Below are 19,269 nucleotides of genomic sequence, written 5' to 3' on the forward strand. Positions count from 1 at the left end.
CGAATCTCCATTTGCAGGTCCAAAGGGAGGTTAATGGATGCTGGTATGATTATCTAGCGAGCCTATCTCTCTATGTAAAGGACGAAAGATTGAAGCGAATTCTCTTCTCCAGGCCCACCGTCATCGAGCGCTGGAGTCCCAGTTTCGAGGACCTCGCTTATTTTGTGTGGGAATGAGCAAATGGATAACATTAATTCCTATCGATAGTTATTTTTGCTATATTAGGTTATATTTTATAGGACTGGAGGACGCATGGTATTGCCACAAGCCGACACAGGTTCGCATTTACCTATATATTTTTTAATCCACCCAGATAATAATAATAAAATAATAAAGTATTCCCACGAATGCTATTCCCACATATTATATCACATATATTACAGGTATTAGCGGGTAGTTAAAGGAAAAATATGGGCAAAGTTGTTCATTAGCTCACAGGGAATATTTTCACGGAGAAAATATGACAAATATGGAGGAAAAATTAAACAGCATATGGTATATAAATTAATTTAAGTATTTATTTTAATTTGACATTAAAACCAATACTCATTATAACTGATATTTATTTATTTACTTAAAACCATGGTCACTCATTCTGAAAAAAATAAATACTTGTAGAAAATCCCTTAACTCAGCGGGAAAATTTTTCACAGGAGATAATGGTCGAATCGGGTTAAACTGCATTCCAGATATATCGATAGCGGTAGACAACTTTTTCCGAGCAAGCATCACTACTCGTTCCGATAAAAATAGTGCCAAAACGAGGCACTCCTGTTTTATATGATGAATTTTTCCACACTAAGTCGGAAATATATACGCACTGAAAACTTTTTTTAGTTATTAAAATGTGCTTCGTTAAAAAAGGGATAAAACAAGTCACAGCAGTGCGAATAGTGTAGCCAGGAGGAGTCACAGGAGGCACGTTGCCGCCCAAAGCCAGGAAATTTCAGCAGAAAAATATCAACCTACAAAACGAATTTATTCAAACATTAAATATCATTTATAAAGGCAGATTCCCGACAATCCATAAATTGCGTAATTTTAAGAGCCAAAATAGCATAAAATGTGATTTCTAGTGATGAAAATATTCACCTTTTCCTCAGAGAGGGGTTCCACCGCCGTGACCCCTCGGGTTGTGCCCCCCCGATACAATCGCCCTGGCTACTACCTTGCATAGTGCTATATAGTGGCGCAGCGAGGGGGGGTTTTGGGGGATAAAACCCCCCCAGAGATCAAACAATTTTTTTAGTTTAATGTGTTTTATTTATTTGAATTGATAATACTTAGAGAATAGTGTAAGGATTAATACAATATCCCTCAGAAGGCCGTAAAAGTCACAATTTTTAACCATTTATCTTAATTTTTTTGTGGCGGAGGGACCTCACAACTCCCGCTTACCCTGGCAGGTATGCCACACCCCAGACACCCCAGTATTGGTTGTGCCTGAAACCCCACATATCCTTCATTCCTGGCTGCGCCCCTGGTGCTATAGACCCTATCCCCCTGGGACGCGAAAGGGAAGCAGACGTCACCGCGCGTCTCTCCTCACTCAGCCGTCAAATTGCTCTGTTCCGTCGCCGAGAGACGGTCGCAACGACGTGAGATGACGTCAATGGCTGCTCTTCTGTCTTCTTCCCGCAGTGATGAGGAAAAGAATGGGAGCCGATCGTTTCCCAAACGGAAAGGAGAGACTTGGAGTGGGTAGGTGGGAGGTGGATGGAAACTAATTTGGTAATTGCTGCTCCAACTCTCGGCTCTAGAATTCAATCGGTCCGGCGATGCATAGCGAGTCACGGCTCGAACCTCGCCCGGTAAAAATAGAACTTTGGACTAAAAGCCGAAACCAACTTCGTCAATCAATCGCTTTACTTCGAAACTTCTGCAACTGCACTGAACGCTCCAGTTACTTCCGTTACTTCAATAGCCTCCTATACCTTACCCTTAATTTTCAAAAGTGAGTACTTGAGTGATATTTCGAAGTTGCTATTCCTGATTTGCGATGAATATGAGGTATGCATATTTTATGGTTCGTTATCATTTTTGCATGTAGTGCATTTACGGCGATAAAACTATGTCTCTATAATATTAAAATCGCGAGAAAAGGTTGGGTACTATGAAAACATGAAGGTACCACGTTCCCTCACCCATGGTCAACTTCTTCGCCAAGAAAAATTAAATACATTTATTAATGTAAGAGATACCGGCTCTCTAAAAAGTTGTGTATGAAATTTGTGACACCTAAAAGTTAATAACTATGTTTCTACAGTACTCAAGGTAAATATGAAGTCATAATTCCATCTCCATGCCTTTATTCTAAATAATGTGAATAGTGAGGGCTACATTTTGTTGAGTTTGTTTTTCAAATTGATTATCGATGGAGTAAAAACCTACCTTCCTCTCACATCTCTGATAGCGTGACAAATTTTATCTTGCCGTTGTCATTACCATACGATCGATCTTCGAACCGGCAATGCTGTACGTGCATTATATAATTTACATTGATCAAAATAATATTTGAGAAAGCTAAAAAGATTCTTTTTATTCTTTTTTATTCCAGAAATCTCCCTGGTGCGTTAATTTTATTGCTTCTGGTATCACTATCAAATCATCAAATTGCACACCAAAATACACCAAATTTGGACATTATATTTTTAATAAGTATATTAATGTCTTTAAGAATGGAAAAAACAATAATAATATTTAATTCACCTTAATTGATCATTCAATATTATAAAACTATGAAATGTGTGGTATTTACTTATTACTAGGGGCTGAACGTTACTTTATCACACTGATATACTTATTAGTAGTTATTTTTACGGCAAAATTACTCCAACAAATTCATCAAAACCGACTAACTAATCATAAAGCTTAAATTCATAAAATATGAGACTTGAAATAGATAGGTACTGCTTGCTTTGAGCAAAAGGCTAGCTCATGTAAGTTTGCCTCAAAAATTGCGTGTAAGAGAGATTATAGTTTACCAATTTTTTTCTTTCCCTCTCTTTAAAAAGAAGGAAAATTGTTGGAATAGGTTTTTGAAGTTGCTAGGATTGCTTGTTAAAAATAAAAAATGGCAGTTATGGTTATTGAAAGAGATTTGAGTTTATGAAGAAGGGTTTCATCATCATCATAAGAGTGGTTTTAGCCCAAATTACGGACGAAGAGTCTCAAGGCACTGAAGAAAATTGGCCGCACTCACTCTGGGCCGAATTGAGTTGGAATTGAGTCGACTTCTTGAATCATAAAAATTCGCTCTTCATTATCCTGGTTTCAATTTTATCGAGTTTAGTCCTCAGATGTAATTCTTGGCAATTTGGAACTTGCAATGAATTTTTGACGGAGATTTTTTCAATTTACATGATGAGGTAATATGAATATTTTTTACCACTAGAAAATCGCGTAAATTGACGTCATGATGTTCACTACTCTTACTGATATATAGGCTTGTTCGTAAACACATACGCGGTAACTCTAGTTGATTCATCATATGAATGCTCCAAGACAGTATCACAGTCTTTAGTGAAACATAATACTACCAATGCCACAACAAGTTTTTTATTATTGATAAGATTACTCTTTCAATAAAATTTATTTACCATAAATTTTTTTCTGCGAAGCCGATGTCCACATTGCCCGAAAAAATTTGTAGCGTATAATTAAGGTTAAGCGTAAAATTTGACAGTCATCCAAAGTAAAGTGATACAAAAACTAACAGGAATATATGCATATATGTGAATTTATATGAGTATCTTAATTCCGTAATATTTCCCTGTTACATGAAAATATCATAAAATTTCTCCTTGGATAGGGTATTTTCACAATTTCTCTGTTCCTATCTCATGCATTCCGAGAATATTTGATTCTCCAGCATATTTTTCAAAAATTCAACCACTTGATATTTAATTAGGGTATTAAAGGGTAGATGAAAATACGAAAAGTTTAAGCATCAAATTTTAACGAGGATATTGCTAAAATTTAACAATGTTACTTATACGTAGTATAGTACAAATTATTTTTAAAGCAAATTATATGAGAACTCAACTAGTCCATATTCACTGGTAGTATACAGTTATAGATGTAGTTATTTTGATGATTGGTTAGAAAATGAATAATGGTAAGATTTTTTTTAACTTTCGCAAGAATGATTCTTCGGCGCTTAAGCGGAGAAATGCGCAAACTCCGAGAGTTTACCGTCTCAGAACGTTTCTCGAGGAACATCTGGACGTCTTTCTCATGCCAAGAGAAGTCGAAGTGGCGGTTCCATAGGGCGCCTTCCCTCATTGTAGAGGGGTTGCTACCTCTCCCTCTCTCCTCCCCAACATCATGGAAAGTCGGTCTCACCATCCCTCCCTCTTACGACCCCGATTATTCTCTCCAAGGTGAACAATTTGGTCGGGAGTATTAGTGCGGAAGGTGAAGAGGGAGGGAGGGAGGAAGAGCGGAGGCAACAATGATGAAATGACGACTTCTCGCCGGGAAAATTAGAAGACAGCCACGAGTCCCAACCCTCTGGTCCGTGCTCAACCTTACCAAGCGTCGTAACCTTCGAAGAATTAAATTCTTGAGTGAGAAGGGTCGACGTATGCTGAAGAATGTTCCACCGAAAAACTTAGTAAATACCACGGAATCGAAAATTTAAAAGCATACCCCTCTCATCATTATCCACCGACTGTCGTAACTAAAAACGTGGGACGTCATCACCTTGAAACCATGGTAAATTTGTGAATAAATATTAATGTGAAAGCACAAAGTTCTTCTTTTTAATTTCAATAATGAATCGCTTTCACCAAGTTACGCCTCAAACAATCAATTTTAAAAACGTGGGGTTTAAGCAATATATTTTTGTGCATTTCCATTTGAAATCTCATTTTGCCGCTTTCTCTTAAGATAGTTTTAACCTGTGATAGGAAGAAATTTAGATTGCCATTAAAATAATTTTTTCTTTTTGACAAAGAATAGAGGTGTGCCATACTAGATTAGTATTGGAGTAAGTGGAACTCAATCTATTATGGTTTGAGCTATCAACACTTTCGCGTCATCGTTGAAGTGAAAATACTCTGATAAAAGCCAATGGCGTTACATTAGGCTATAAAGCACAAAGAATGTAAGATTGAACTAATAAGTACTCACCACGGGTCCATCCATTACAAATCGCCAAGACAATGTTGCTCTATATTTTTAATTATCCTGATTTTTTTATCAATGGTTCCCTAGAAGTAGAAATCACAAAACACCATTTGAAAAAAATTTAGAAGCCATACTTTTTTTGGCAGCCATTTATAAAAGGGCGGCTGGGCAAATTTAGATCTAAAACGTGTTATGCAAAAATTTTAATGTCGAAGCTATTTAGAAAGATATCAGAATAATTTAAAAACCAGTGGCTTTATCATGAAAAAAAATTTGAAAATATTTTTAATTTTGCTATCGTAAAAGACAATCGGTCAAAATCTTTCCGTAAAAACTCGGGAAAAATTTGTCAATACTAACTTTTTAACGCCATAAATTTTACTCACTAGACTCACTAATGTGAAAATTTTACAGAATGTTCTTTGTACACTTATAAATATCTCACAAAAAATTATTACTGAGACGCTACTACATTTGGAGTAGTGGATCAGTAAAGTTCAATAAAAATGCAACCACTTAACACGCTACTGCAGCGCAAACAAGGGATCGTGCAGTGTAAGTTAGCATACTGGGTCTTGATAAAATAATTACTCAAACAATTAGTTTTGTTTAAACCATTTAAATTACACTTTGTTTTGTATCATCAACGAAATCGGTGGATGCTGTACTTCCGAACAGTATGTGCTATTATAAGACTGGAAAATAAAAAATATAGACAAGAAAACAATATTTATGCATACATTCAAGTAATCAGTAAATCATGAAAAATCGGAAAATTTTACTGTATAAGAACAGAAGCCTTGAAGACATGGTGCATAAGCCATGGAGCTGGATGCCGGGCATCTAACAACATTAAGAATTGAGGAGGTATGCGGGAGAGTAGAAGAAGAGGGAAGAAGGGCACTTTAGGCAAGAGAAAAATACGATGGGGTGGCCATGTCAATAAACTCAAAGAGTTACTTAGGAAGTGTGTCAGTCGAAAGTCACAAGCCGGCCAATCAAAGGAGCCCTCGCGAGGAGGTCCAGGAGTAGAAATGAATAGGGGAAGAACAGGTACGGACCTGAAATCAGCCTCGAAGATGGGATCCGACTCGGTTGCCGAAACGTCGGAAGCAATGTCACCAACAAAGCGGCGGGAAACTAGAGATACCTATAAAGAAATACGTAGTACGAAATACGTAGCGAGGATGTAGCTGGAGGTTAAGGGCTCTAGCAAGTGGTTTGGGAACCCACGAAAACCAATCCGCGAGATTGGATATGGAAAATTGAGGAGAAAGGGCGGAGAGTATTACGTCGTACACTAAAGGGCTGTTGTCACCCTTCCACATCCCTCCGACAGAGGTCGGAGATAGTACCTTCCTCCGAGGTACGGGAAAGGGGTCGAATTTATGGAGGGTGTCTTTAGCAGTCCCATCGACTCAAAATTTTCTCCTTTTTCCCAAATGATATCGTCCCCCAACTTTAACATCACATACAGATGCAAGAAATTCCTCTTAACGGAATTTGTTTCTTTAAAATTATGATATTTAATTGTGTGGTGAAAAAAGTTATTATGGTAAATTATGCAAGAATTTAATTAACAATTTATAATTAGCTTAAAAATTTCTGATCAAAGAGTGCCTCGAGACTTTGGTAAAAAGCTACATGTAATACATAAATTATACATTTGGCCGAGGGAAATAAATGAACTTTGCATTTTCAATTTAGCTAAATCTCTCCCGTAATCTAATGGAATACTGAAGCTTAATTATTCTCGACAGAACCCTTAAAACCGAATAATCCATGAGTATATTTGGCACTTATATATGAAAGAGAAGGTCGAATCAGGAAAACAATGGTGTTAATTATGCAGCATGACTACCCGTTGGAAAGATTCCTCCATGGAAACACTTTGCCTTTTACGGACAACTGATGGCTCGACACGAGTGCATTCTACGTTTGAGCCTTCAATGCCTGCTGCAATCACCATTAGCTTTCTTTTGACGTCCTCCGGCATTCAGTCCGGTCTTGACTCACGTGGGCACGCTTTTCGACATTCGTCCATGAGCACTCGTACTTGGGTTCCATATTTTTTCTTCGGCGTTTTTTCGTTTTATTCTGGAATTATTCTTTCTCTTGGATCCTTCGATATTTTTGAGAGAATACCCGCATTACAAAGGAATATTTGCAATCGACTTTGGCTTGCGTGAAGCAAGATCGCAGAAGGAATGGGAGGATTAGAATTTTTCGGCTAGTCAACATTGCTAAATGCTTCAATCCACGAAATGATGCAAACTATCCCTTCATTTCAGATCTTAGTGCGACAAGGGCTTTATCAAAGGACTCGCACGAAATGTAGCAACGCGCCTTCTGAAGGTCCTATTATGCGAATGAAAATCTTATTATAATGTGAACTAGAAAAAGTTGAAAGTGGATTTATTCTTTAAAAAATATACCATATTTATGTCCTGCTATCTCTCCTCCATGAGTGTATAATTTAAGGAAAATAAAATATTTAATCGAAATACAAACCTCGCAAATAATTTCTGTGTCAAGTCAAAGTCAAGTCTTCTAAGTCAAAGAATGATATAGATGGAATACGCTAGTTCGTAGAAATTCCCAGGCACAAAATAGCCCAATGGAATTGAAAAATGGAATTGAAAAATGAAACAAGAATACTAATTTAGTTGAGCCACTATTGGATAAAGAGGAAATATCCAACTACAGAAAAAGTATGCTAATTATGGTTGGAAAAATAAAATACCTTCGAAACAGACTTTTCTACTGACTTGCCAATAATTTAAGGGAAAATAGATGTTTACCCTCCAAGTGCTAGGCTAAGAGCCCCCTCCCGATAAATTCCCATCTTAGCCTCACCTTTGGCAGATCAACACCTATTCTCCTCTCCATGACGATAGACAATTTAAAATGGGGAAAATATTGGAGGTAATTTTTTTTCAAATTCAATTGGCATATAATTGGATAATTATACACCATGTGCGAGTTTTCTGTGGTGAAGACAGGATAACCAAATCGTTCACATCATGAGGCGTGATAACCGGATGAGGACAAACATCAAATGAATAGTGGACGGGAAAAACAGGAAAGAAAAGCTTTGAACGAGAATTAGTGATAGGCTCGGTAACAGGGAAAAAATAAGAAATTCAGAGACGGGAAAAGGTTATTTGAAGGGAAAAAAACGAGCCGAAAAAATATCCAACGCATGTAGTAGTCTAAAAGCCACAAAGGCTTTGTGTATCTTCCTGCGAACGACATATTTCACTGTAACCGTTTATCCAATACGATTCGAGTATCGTTCAGAGTACTAATAATTATCATGTTGGCCGCTCTACGAAAATGCGTCCCCTAGGGATAACAGGGCACATTAGCCTCCACGCTAATGGCGCTCCAATAATTTATAGCTGCACTTTGTATCAAACAGTATTCAAGTATTTATTGTATTGAAACGAATTTCGGGAGCCTCATTTCAATATTTACCGTATGCGAAAGAGCCGATAAATCTGGGGAACAACCTCTTTGTTGTCTCAAATCTGAGACTTATATTTTATACCAACTTTTGACCTCTGGATAAGAAAATAACCTGTTTTTATCTATTAGGTCAAATTTTTAAGTTCCAGGATACCCTCTTTTTGAATCATTTGTCATACAAAATTTGCATATGAATGAATTTAATGAGAAATCATACCTCACGTACAGAATGATTAGGATATACATGATAATGATACCCATACAGAATGATTACCGTTGAATGGTTTGGTACCGATGAATAAATGGTTTACCGATGCGTGTGAATTGATAACAAAATAGCAGTGTATGCAACACTGTATGTATCAACTCTAAAGCTTCTTCACGAAGAAAATTTTGGATTACGTGCCTGCGTCTAAAGTATCTCCTGCATAACTGGACTAATACTAGTGTGCACCTGTCGCTGGCCTCCTACGGCGTCAGCCACCCGGCAACAGTCGCATGAGTTTAACGTCAACCAATTGGAGAGCAATGATCTCTCTTGTGATTGATGCTTAATCTAGCAGTGTGTGGTGACAATCCACGAGGTGTAGTGAAAAAACTTGACGCGATAGGAGAAAAATAACTACATTTTTGAAACCGACATGCCTATTTTACCCTAAATCAGCTCAAAAATTGAAGTCAACAAAAAATTTGTTAAGAATTCAAACTTCAGTGTAATTGTACTTTCCTATCCTTAACCCATTATGACCCAATTTTGCTTCTAAGCAGCATCAAAAAAGTGTAAATTTTCTGTTCTATTTAGGAAATATCTAAACCACGCATTATTTTGTGGTGTAAACTGTAATGAAGAACATTTTAGCTGTCACGATAATTATGATTTAAAGCTAAATTTTCAATTTTTCAAAATGAAAAATCTTGAAATTTGATTTCTCTCTAAAGCAGCTCTGGGTAAGAAAGGGATAATTTGATGGTCGCCCCTCGTTCTATCATCGTCCCGGCACGGGTCGTCCGATGTTTTATGCCTCTCGGTGTCCATATGTGGAATCCTCCCTTTTCCCACACGCCCCCGCCAATACTCCGGGAGGCGCGTGACCGGCTGGTCCGCGGCACGCGTGCTCTCGCCCCGTGAGGAGACACACTCCTCCAGCCTCCGTGGACGCTGAAAATCGATGCACGACTCGACCACTCCCCCTCCCCCATCACCCCTTCTCTATTCCCGCCCGCCGCACAGCTGCACGGGAATAGGCCACCGCGGTGGTGCTCAATGTGGCGTAAGAACGTGGCGGCCGCTGCGTGGCCTTTTTCTTACAAAAAAAACAACGTTTATCGATTCGGAACTTGTCCTCGCGCAATCACCGGAAAATCTGTTTTGCATCTCTTATCAAAATGTAATTTTTGGACGTCTTGTTTGGAAAACATGTACATCGATTAAAAGAAACTGAATAATTCATCATGGGGTTTAAAAAAAAAGCGCTTGATAGATTTAAATTCTAATTATTCATTTTGAAAAGTGTTCAGCCCACTCATTTAACTTAAATTTTTTTCAGATATGCAAATGACGCCAAAATTATCCTAAATATGGATTTTAATCCGTAAAATTTAACCAAGTGTAATAAAAGAAATACGTCTAACACTAAATATTCTCAAATTTAATCAACTGACCCGGGTTTTCCCTGCTCCGAAAGAATTCGAAGGAAAATATTTTCAATCCATGAGAGAACCTCATTATAACTTTATAAATGTGTTAGCTTTTTATTATAATGTACATTCTCATGAGGGGAGACAGGAATATGGGAAGGATGTTCATTTGAGACACGTTTATACTTCATTAATTTACACAGAGGCCTATGATTTAACAACTTACCTTGGAATACGTGTAGCATAATCATCTAAGAACATATACTTCATTAACACTCGTCTATATACATATAATGATAAACAAATGTTAACTTGACATGAATAAATGTATGAAACTAATATGTAATGCACGAAAGGAGGAAAATATTTTAATGCATCTCTGTGAGTATTCCTTCGGATATAATGGCTCGACAGGGATTTTTTACAGACGTTTGAAACTGTTATCGTTTGTACACACCCTACTAATTGTAATATGCACTGAAATTCTAACCAACTCTGAGGAAATCTTTGATCTAAGGCGATATTATTCCATGATAATTTTAAAAGGTATTTTAACTACACAGATATAATTCAAGAGTACAATAAATGAATTTAAAATATTAATATTAAATAGTCAGAAGAAAAGCACAGGAAAATAGGATTTCCTACGAAAGACAAATTCTACATCCGAGAATAAAAGCATAAAAGTAAGGATAAAATTCATTCGGTGATATATCTGGAGACTGATTCGTAGTAACAAGGAGACAAAGACGCTGACAGTAGCAGAATAGATAGGAGTGTATAGCAGGGGCATAGTATATGGTGCTATTGAATAATGCTGAAGATAAAATGGAACGACCAGATCTGTGGCGAGGAAACGGGAATAAAAGGGGAACAGAAATAATCTGAGCACACTGACAAGAAGTCACAGCCACTCAATCCTCCACATAATGCGTTGTTATTGCTCTTCGACTCTTATTGTAATAATAATGTTGCATACGTTTAAAATCATCCATAAATGATGACTTTACGACAATTTAATGGTGAAATAGAAGGAATTACATTATTCAAGGCACCTATTTTTGGCAATAATTCGAAAAAATTAAAATGTGCATAAAACTCACATTTGTTTACAAAACGGTCGCGTGGCATATTTGAGGCTGTATAGATTAGAATATAAATTTTCATCGAAATGTGAGACCCTAAGGTACAAGCGTTTGTTGAATTGAGGTGGAATGACCTATTGCTAGAATATTAGTTTCATACCATCTGGAAGACAAAATTATAGTATATTACATTATGCATTTTTTTAAATAAATTTAACAACTGATTCCAATGACGTGTCCACCTGGCATAGTGTGTATTATTTTACACAGATACGGCTGCAAAGTTCAGTTAAATTGTGTAAAATTATTATTTATGCACGAAAACCTTATTTTAATATCGTGATGTACATCATCCTCCTTGTGACAGCGGTGGCCGTAAACTTTATCTTATTTGTACAAAATTGAAAGATTTTCCGCCACTGATACCATTGACTTTGTCCTTCAATACTTTTATGAGAGTCAAGTAAAATATCTATCTCTCAGTGAATCCATTAATGGGCTTTTGAGGTTAATGACGTCGTTCGTTTTCCCGACACGTCAAGGTGAACATCACCTAGTTTAATCTGAGACGAAAATTGCAGTCGGCCATCACCTCGGATGCGCTGCTTACTTCCTCTAGCGCAACTCCCCGCGAATTTCCCGAAGGCGCGTCTTTCCCTTCTACGCCCTCGTTCAGGGAAGACGTTGGATTGGCTCGAGCATTACGACAGATAGTGTTCTCAATCTATGATTTCGCGGATAGCAGCTGAATGAACTTCTCTCACCTAAGATACTCCATGAGCTAGCATTAGGGGTAACTTTAAAATTCTTCCTTCATGAGATATTTAAGCTTCAAATGCGGAGTTTCACGTGATGCTCTTTGTAATACGCAATAAAATCAACAGTGAAAAAGAGCACTGAGCAAAAAATATCGTTTACTGTAGGATATTTGCTTAAATATTTTCGAAGGGACTAAAATCATTTTTTTACCGTTAAGAGCACAAATAGGCCAAAAATTGCATAAAAATAAGAGGGAATAAAAAGGTACTACTGAATGAAAATTATGACCAACACAGAAATACTTTTATGATTTAACCTCGTTATGCTGATTTTGGCGTAAGTATGAACTATTTGACTGATTTTAGGAGTTTAGGTAATGGACAGTTGCAAAGGGAGCGGTCGGCTGTAAAATCGAAAAATCAGAGGAAATTTTGAATTTGCACTTTATATCTCATATCATTTTTGCAACAAAATTGAAGATGAATTCGTAGCTTTCTACTTGCGATGGCATCCTCATCTTTGTAGTAACTTATTTGTAATGTCTGTATGACAATTTGGTTTTTAATCCTCGCAAGGAATTCATATGAACTAAAATACGATATTCAACGATAATTCTATGATCAATCAAAAATTTAAAAATAAATAAAAGATTTTGATATTCGAATAATATTTACCGAAATCGGAAATGCATAACAGTCAGAAAAATTGACAATGATAAATAAAAATTGTCGTTTTTCGATGGAATGGATATGAAGTAAAAATTAATAAAAGTGGCCATTTTCCTACCAAATGGACCAGAATATTTAAACGCTAAATAAGTTACGATACGTTCTTGTGCTGTATATGTATTACTGACCCTTCGAGTTCCAAATATTGACAAGATATCTCGATAAAAAACATTCAAGCAGCACCAGTTGCGTATAGATAATATCGAGGTAGCAATGTATTCAAAATCGATTTTCCTGAGAATAAATCTAATTCATAAGAATCACACAAAACTTTTTCCTGTTCAAACAAAAGTTCCTGAGATAAATGTAAGGAGGACCTTGTCCATAGTTCAATTTCTACTTCCCTTAAGAAACCGAATTGGAAAAGGTGAAAATCAATGGTCACTGTTGCTTGTTATAAATAATTCATGACAGGAAAGCTATTGCCACAAACAATTCAGTTATTTTTATCGCCGGAAAATGAATAGTATGACCTGAAACTTATCACTATAATAATTCTGGCCTAATTGACCATATGATTATGTCTTATAATTTACAAAACAATATTTTAATAATAATTAAATTCAGTATGCGCCCTGAAAGATCTTAAAATCGTAAGAGAAAACTGAAAAAAATCTACAAGTGAAACTAGTTTTGAAATATAAAATGATCTATTATTGCCTCTATTATTGCCGATAGAGTTCGTAAAGATTTCCACGGTTTTACTTGTGACTACCAAGCTCATAATTAAAACGAAACATATCAGATTTTATCAACAGATTTTGAAATGCGCCAAATATTTTGTGATGATAAATATTACTTTTGATTTAATTATTAATGATAACATATATGGTAAACAGCAATGAGATAATTTTGCCATTGATTAGTAATTAATATCACCTACCCGGTACTTGGTCACAAATCTCCGTGACAGTAAGCTGATTGCAATAATTGACAATCAATTTAGAAGTCTGGGACGTGTTAGTGTATGAATGAAGCTTCTCGCATTGACTAAAAGTTTTAGAAAAGTATAAAAACCAAAAGATTTGACGTAAATGGCTTTGAAAATATTTAACATATTTTTAACCTAACTTCAGTTCCAAAATACAAAAAATATTTTTCACAATAGATCCAAAATTTGGTCATAACAAACAAGTAAATATTATCCACAAGATGATACAAAATTAATCGTTACTCATTAAAGTCTGTAAGTTTCTTTCTCTGAGGAAAAATAACTATATTAGAGATGGTAAGTGATGTAGCAGTACCTTTGGTTTTTATGGTCGAAAAAATTGAAAGTTAAGATTATTACCCTGGGGTTGAGAATTTCAAGAGGTCTACTTTGCAGGTTAAAACGTTTTGCAGAAGTACCTAATACCTTTTCGTGTTAGAATCGTGCGTGAATATTTTATTAAAAATATTTTATATTTTCACAATTTGTTTCGCCTGTAATGAGGTGCGCTTAGGTCTTTGCAAAAAAAATCCCGTTGTTTAGATTATTCACATCACTACAAAACTATTAAATTAATTGGATATTTAAATCAATATAAATGAGTGAACATAAATCCATTAAACAAAGCAATTATTTTCGTAATAAGCCATATTATTTGTCATCTAATCTACAACTCTTTATAATTCAGTTACATGAAATTGCATATGTATAAGGAAACAGAATGTTCCTACTGAGTATTGCAGCTTGGGAAACAGTTTGCTGAGTTTGCTTGAAGAGGAATGTCCTGAAATCCCTCATCTTCTCTAGAAAAACTCATTCTGCGATGCGGTATGCACCAAAAAAATTTAAAGTGCGGTTGTTGCAAAGGGAATAAATAGGAAATACTTGAGGAGAGGAGCGCCGCGGGCGGGAGAGATGGGAGTCACAACGGCTGAAGGCTCCACTCGCGATTGCAATGCAAGCCTTCAATTCGAGGGATAACCCAGTTTCCAAGTTATTCTTATGTAGAACGCTCCTCCACCGATAACTTCCGTGGGTCTCATTCTCTCTACTTTTTATTTCTTTTTTCTCCGAAAGAAGGTAACGTCAAAATGGAAAGGGCGGGGGAAAGAATGTCGGGTGACGGTCTCAAACGGAGGCTAAGCACGCTATGGGCTCGTTAATCTTTCTGCTCGCGGACAATCTTCAGCCCGTCATCTCAACGAGGCATTGCTGCTATTAGTCTGGTGAAAAAGTGCAAGTTCATCCTATCTCAATTTTATTCCCGCCATTTTATTGGCGGACGCGGAAAGATTTCGCTCGTCTCAATCTCAGTAGGTACCTACTCTCTCCTTCCATTCATAGTATAGTCGTAGGTCAGTGCCTCAGGACTTCGAATGACATATATCTCTACTTGCTTTTCTTCCGAGTATTAATCAATACTTCTGTTTTATTTTCCGTGTCTTCGATGGGCATTAAAACTCTATTTTATCCACTTAAAGTGGATTATAATTTTAATAGGCACTTTCAGCGCTTCGATATTTCTGAATCAATCACCAGAGTTAGGTCCGAAGACAATATTTGGATTTCCTATTAAATTTATCGTGTCGCGGTTGAGCCATTGTTGAGGCTAATATTGGGGATCCACTAGAAGTTTACTAGCCGTGAAGCTAAAAATAAATTTCGGTAAAACTCAGGTCTAAAAAAATACGGATATACATATAAATTTGAACCAATTTCCACCAACATGATGTAAAATTATATCTTTTCACTTTCCACTGCGTCCATATCTTTCTCAAAAATAACTCCACCAGTGTAACAAACATTTGTAAAAATGCTGTCATTTAAAATTTTAATCTCTTCCAAAAGCTCTATGTATCGGAGATGGATCTTCAATGTAAAAGTAGAAACTACTACCTAAAAATTGTTGTCATTCTTCTAAAATTCTCAGAAAAGATGATTAAGTAAACGATCTAATTTATAGCGCAGAGAAAGCTCTTCAATAAGTCGGGTGAGCAATGAAATTGATTTCGAAAATATAAATAAAAGATGAAGGTAAAATGGTTCAAAATAAATTGGTCATGGAAGAGCATATAAATGCTGTATTTTCACGAAAAGTTATGAAACGGGAAGAGGAAGGATTGAAATTCCCAAGAAAAATCAAAACTAATCTTAAGAAAATGAACTTACATCAATTCTTAAAAAGTCTCTTTACCTAAGCTCTACTGTTTAATAACGTGAGTGATTTAAAGTAATTAGATAAACTTTTTCATTCTCAATTCAACAATCATTCAATGGAATCATTGAAAAATAGGAAAATAGCTATAAAAAGGACGAAATAGCACAAAATGTAGAGGCGTGAAAAACTTAATACAAAAAAATATATATGGTTTTTGCGATGTGCCTATTTCATCATGTGTAAGTTTTTATGTAGTGTTTCAAAAAAAGTGAGTTATATAATCCCATTGAATCCTAAATACGCCAATACCGTGTATGAAGATTTCTAAGTTTTAATATCCCCTCATAGAATTAAGGTGATGATTGGGAAAAAGATTGAATTACAATGCTTTCGTAATTCGATATGCGATATTTGATGCGATATTTTTTTCGCATTTTAAGAGTTTTAAAGCCGTGGCTTAGTCGTAATTTCAAAAAAGTTTTTATATTAAATATTCAAAGTTTAAATTTATTCCAATATTTCAATTTATTGAAGTCTCCTTAGTCTCGTAAAATTTTTCGTTTATGTATCACGCGCAATGACTATACTTAATTAGTGAGATCGGCCAAGGAAAATAATAGGCCCCATAACCTAAAGGAGTGGTATCACACACCAAAGGGTTGTCTGAGGTGGGATCTACCCTCACCAATCTCAAATGACCATCAGACTGAATCACTATCTATGCAGAGAAAAATAGTTCCTCTTTTACCCACCATGTTCACTCAAAAAGCAGGAATCATACTAAAGGAACCTGACGTGTTATTTACGTTATATTATTATACATAAAAAACGTACTTATGGCGTGATAACCGCCACTCCCTTTCAATTAACCAAGTGAAGATAGAGCTACTTTTGGCAATCATGGAAACAAATAATTTGTCTCTTGAAGAACAAGTGATTTCTGGCGAGAGAAAAACACGGGTTCGTTTCACGGATTTATTGAGTCGGCGCGGCGCGGCTCTTTGCCCCGTGATCTGAAATGGACCGCTTGTGGAAATGAAGTGTGAAATTGCCGCTAATTTTTCGTCAAGTCTGGAATTTGGAATCCCAGCCACTCCATTATGCATTCCACACATATATATTTATTTCATTGAGGCCGTTCGGAGCGAGTGATTCTTCCGAGAGAGAAAAAAAGGATTAAGGTTCCCACGAACGGAAAGATGGAAGAAACGAGATCGCCCCGAGATAAAGATCGCGCAATTAAAAAAAATAAATATGGAAAGCCAGTCGTTTATTTTCGGCCCGGTCCGTTCGAAATAAAAAACTGCGGCAGTTTTGGTCGGGCGCTAATAATTCAACCCGGGGGCGAGCGACCGCTTTCAACCGCCGTTGGAGGGGGCGTTACCACCCTCGCTGTCCCGAGGAAGTGGGGGCAGAGAAGGATGGGGTGAAATGATGGGCTTGGAGTGGCAGAAATAAAAAGGAAGCGGGGATAAATAGCTTGCGGAGAAGGATGTGTGCGTTTTCATAAGGGAGCGATGAAGAGACCTGAATCATCTCAATTCTCTTTATGTAAGTTTTCGTGGCGTTCAGGTTCGCCTATAGGGAAGATTTCTGGATTCCATCCGCGTTGTCAATTTGATGGCGACGTTTCACCTAATGTGCTGTGGGCCACCTCAGACCAGGCTGATGTGGAGAGCACTTCTAGGGTCTCCGATAGTAATACGGCATCACCATACTGCGAGCGAAGATTTAAAATTGTAAAAAAATTGGAGTTGAAGCGAATAATCTGTATATGAGAATACAGCAGTAGTGACTGAATTAAGTTAGTACTTCTGAGTCTACACTCTATGCCGTCTGAGACTGATTCTGTCCTCAGACCAGACTGAGAGCGCGAGGCGTTACCGTATAAATATCGAATAGAATTTTGGAAAAAGTACATAGGTAATTAAGTGCATGGATATAAGAATAAATGTTATGTGCGTTCTGTAGCACTGCTGTCTTCTCAAGCAGAGATTATTCGCTCTGACTCCAATTTCTTTGAAATTCTGTAATTTTCGCTCTCAGTATAGCGTTAACGTATAAATATCTCTAGAAGCGCATTCCACTTCAACCTGTCCTGAGGACGCCTACATTACAGCAGGTGAAACATCGCCATCAAAATGACAACGCGGACAGAACCCGGAAATCTACCCTAATGCGATATCTTTTCTCACTTTCCCGTTCCTTTGAAGTCCCCATTTTGCCTCCACCCGCTCAGATGATCGATATCTACAGTGACCTACCTCTGGTGTACCATTGAACCTGTGATAGGAGCATCGCAGTACATAATGTCACACGGGGTAATTAATTGGTTACGATAATTTAAATAAGCTCTCAGATGCCCGGCGGTAAATTTTAATCCTGCACATAGGAATCACCTTGGTTAATATATGCTATGATTTATTTCAACAAGCGCGCCCGCTCCCAGCGGGCTTCCCCCGCTCTTTTCAATGCAGGTCCACAGAGAGATAGGCGCGTTTCTAATTTTAAAATGTAGAAAAAAAGGCAGGGTCTTATGTACAAATTTAATTGGAATGTTCATGTACAGATTGAGGTCAGAGGGCCTCTTTAAACACAACATTGGAAGTAATTACACTATCCTCTGTTAATACTTGTTTAGCGTTTTCCTTAATATTTGCAAAAATATGTATTTTGAAAAAATCTTATCCTAGAGAATGCTACATAAAGTTGGCCATGAGAGAATACAGGGTCAGGCAGGAATAAGTCAGCTCTTTGCAAAGTCTGACCCTGAGCCTTGTTAATATTCATCGCAATGGAAACCTTAATGGTAAATTCTCTGCAAGTCAAATTAAAAGGCATGGTGGGATCCGACGGCGTTAACTGTATCCTTGGGGTGAGGACAATCTTGACGTAATCGATTATTTTTTTTAAACCAATTTTAGGAAACAATAGCAATATTTAGGAAGTAAAATATGCCGTCGCATGTTCTCTGATAAATTTGTGCATTTTGGTACCTCATTTGTAGAGTTTGGTTGCGTATAAGTTGAGAAAAAGGTATATATACAGTAGAAATAATATGGAGGATAGTGGCGTAGACCCTATGATAGGAGCATAGGAATACAAAAGACCACGCTAATCTTCCCACTAGCCTTTTTAGATACAAATTTCAAGGCGTAAATCGCTTTGGATCTCTACGCGTCCAAGAGAATAGAATCTCAATTTTTTTTCGGAATAGTCAATGCTATGATATTGAGATCAAGAATGAATACATCTCTGCTTTCCCCGAATGTGCAAATACGTGCATTGTTCCTGCTTCCTATAATGAATATTAACAGTAAATTATCCTGCATTTATTATTATCCCATCAAATATTGTTGCACCGTTGCACTT

This window comes from Ischnura elegans, chromosome 2 (assembly GCF_921293095.1).
Source record: "Ischnura elegans chromosome 2, ioIscEleg1.1, whole genome shotgun sequence".
In the NCBI taxonomy this organism is placed as follows: Eukaryota; Metazoa; Arthropoda; class Insecta; order Odonata; family Coenagrionidae; genus Ischnura; species Ischnura elegans.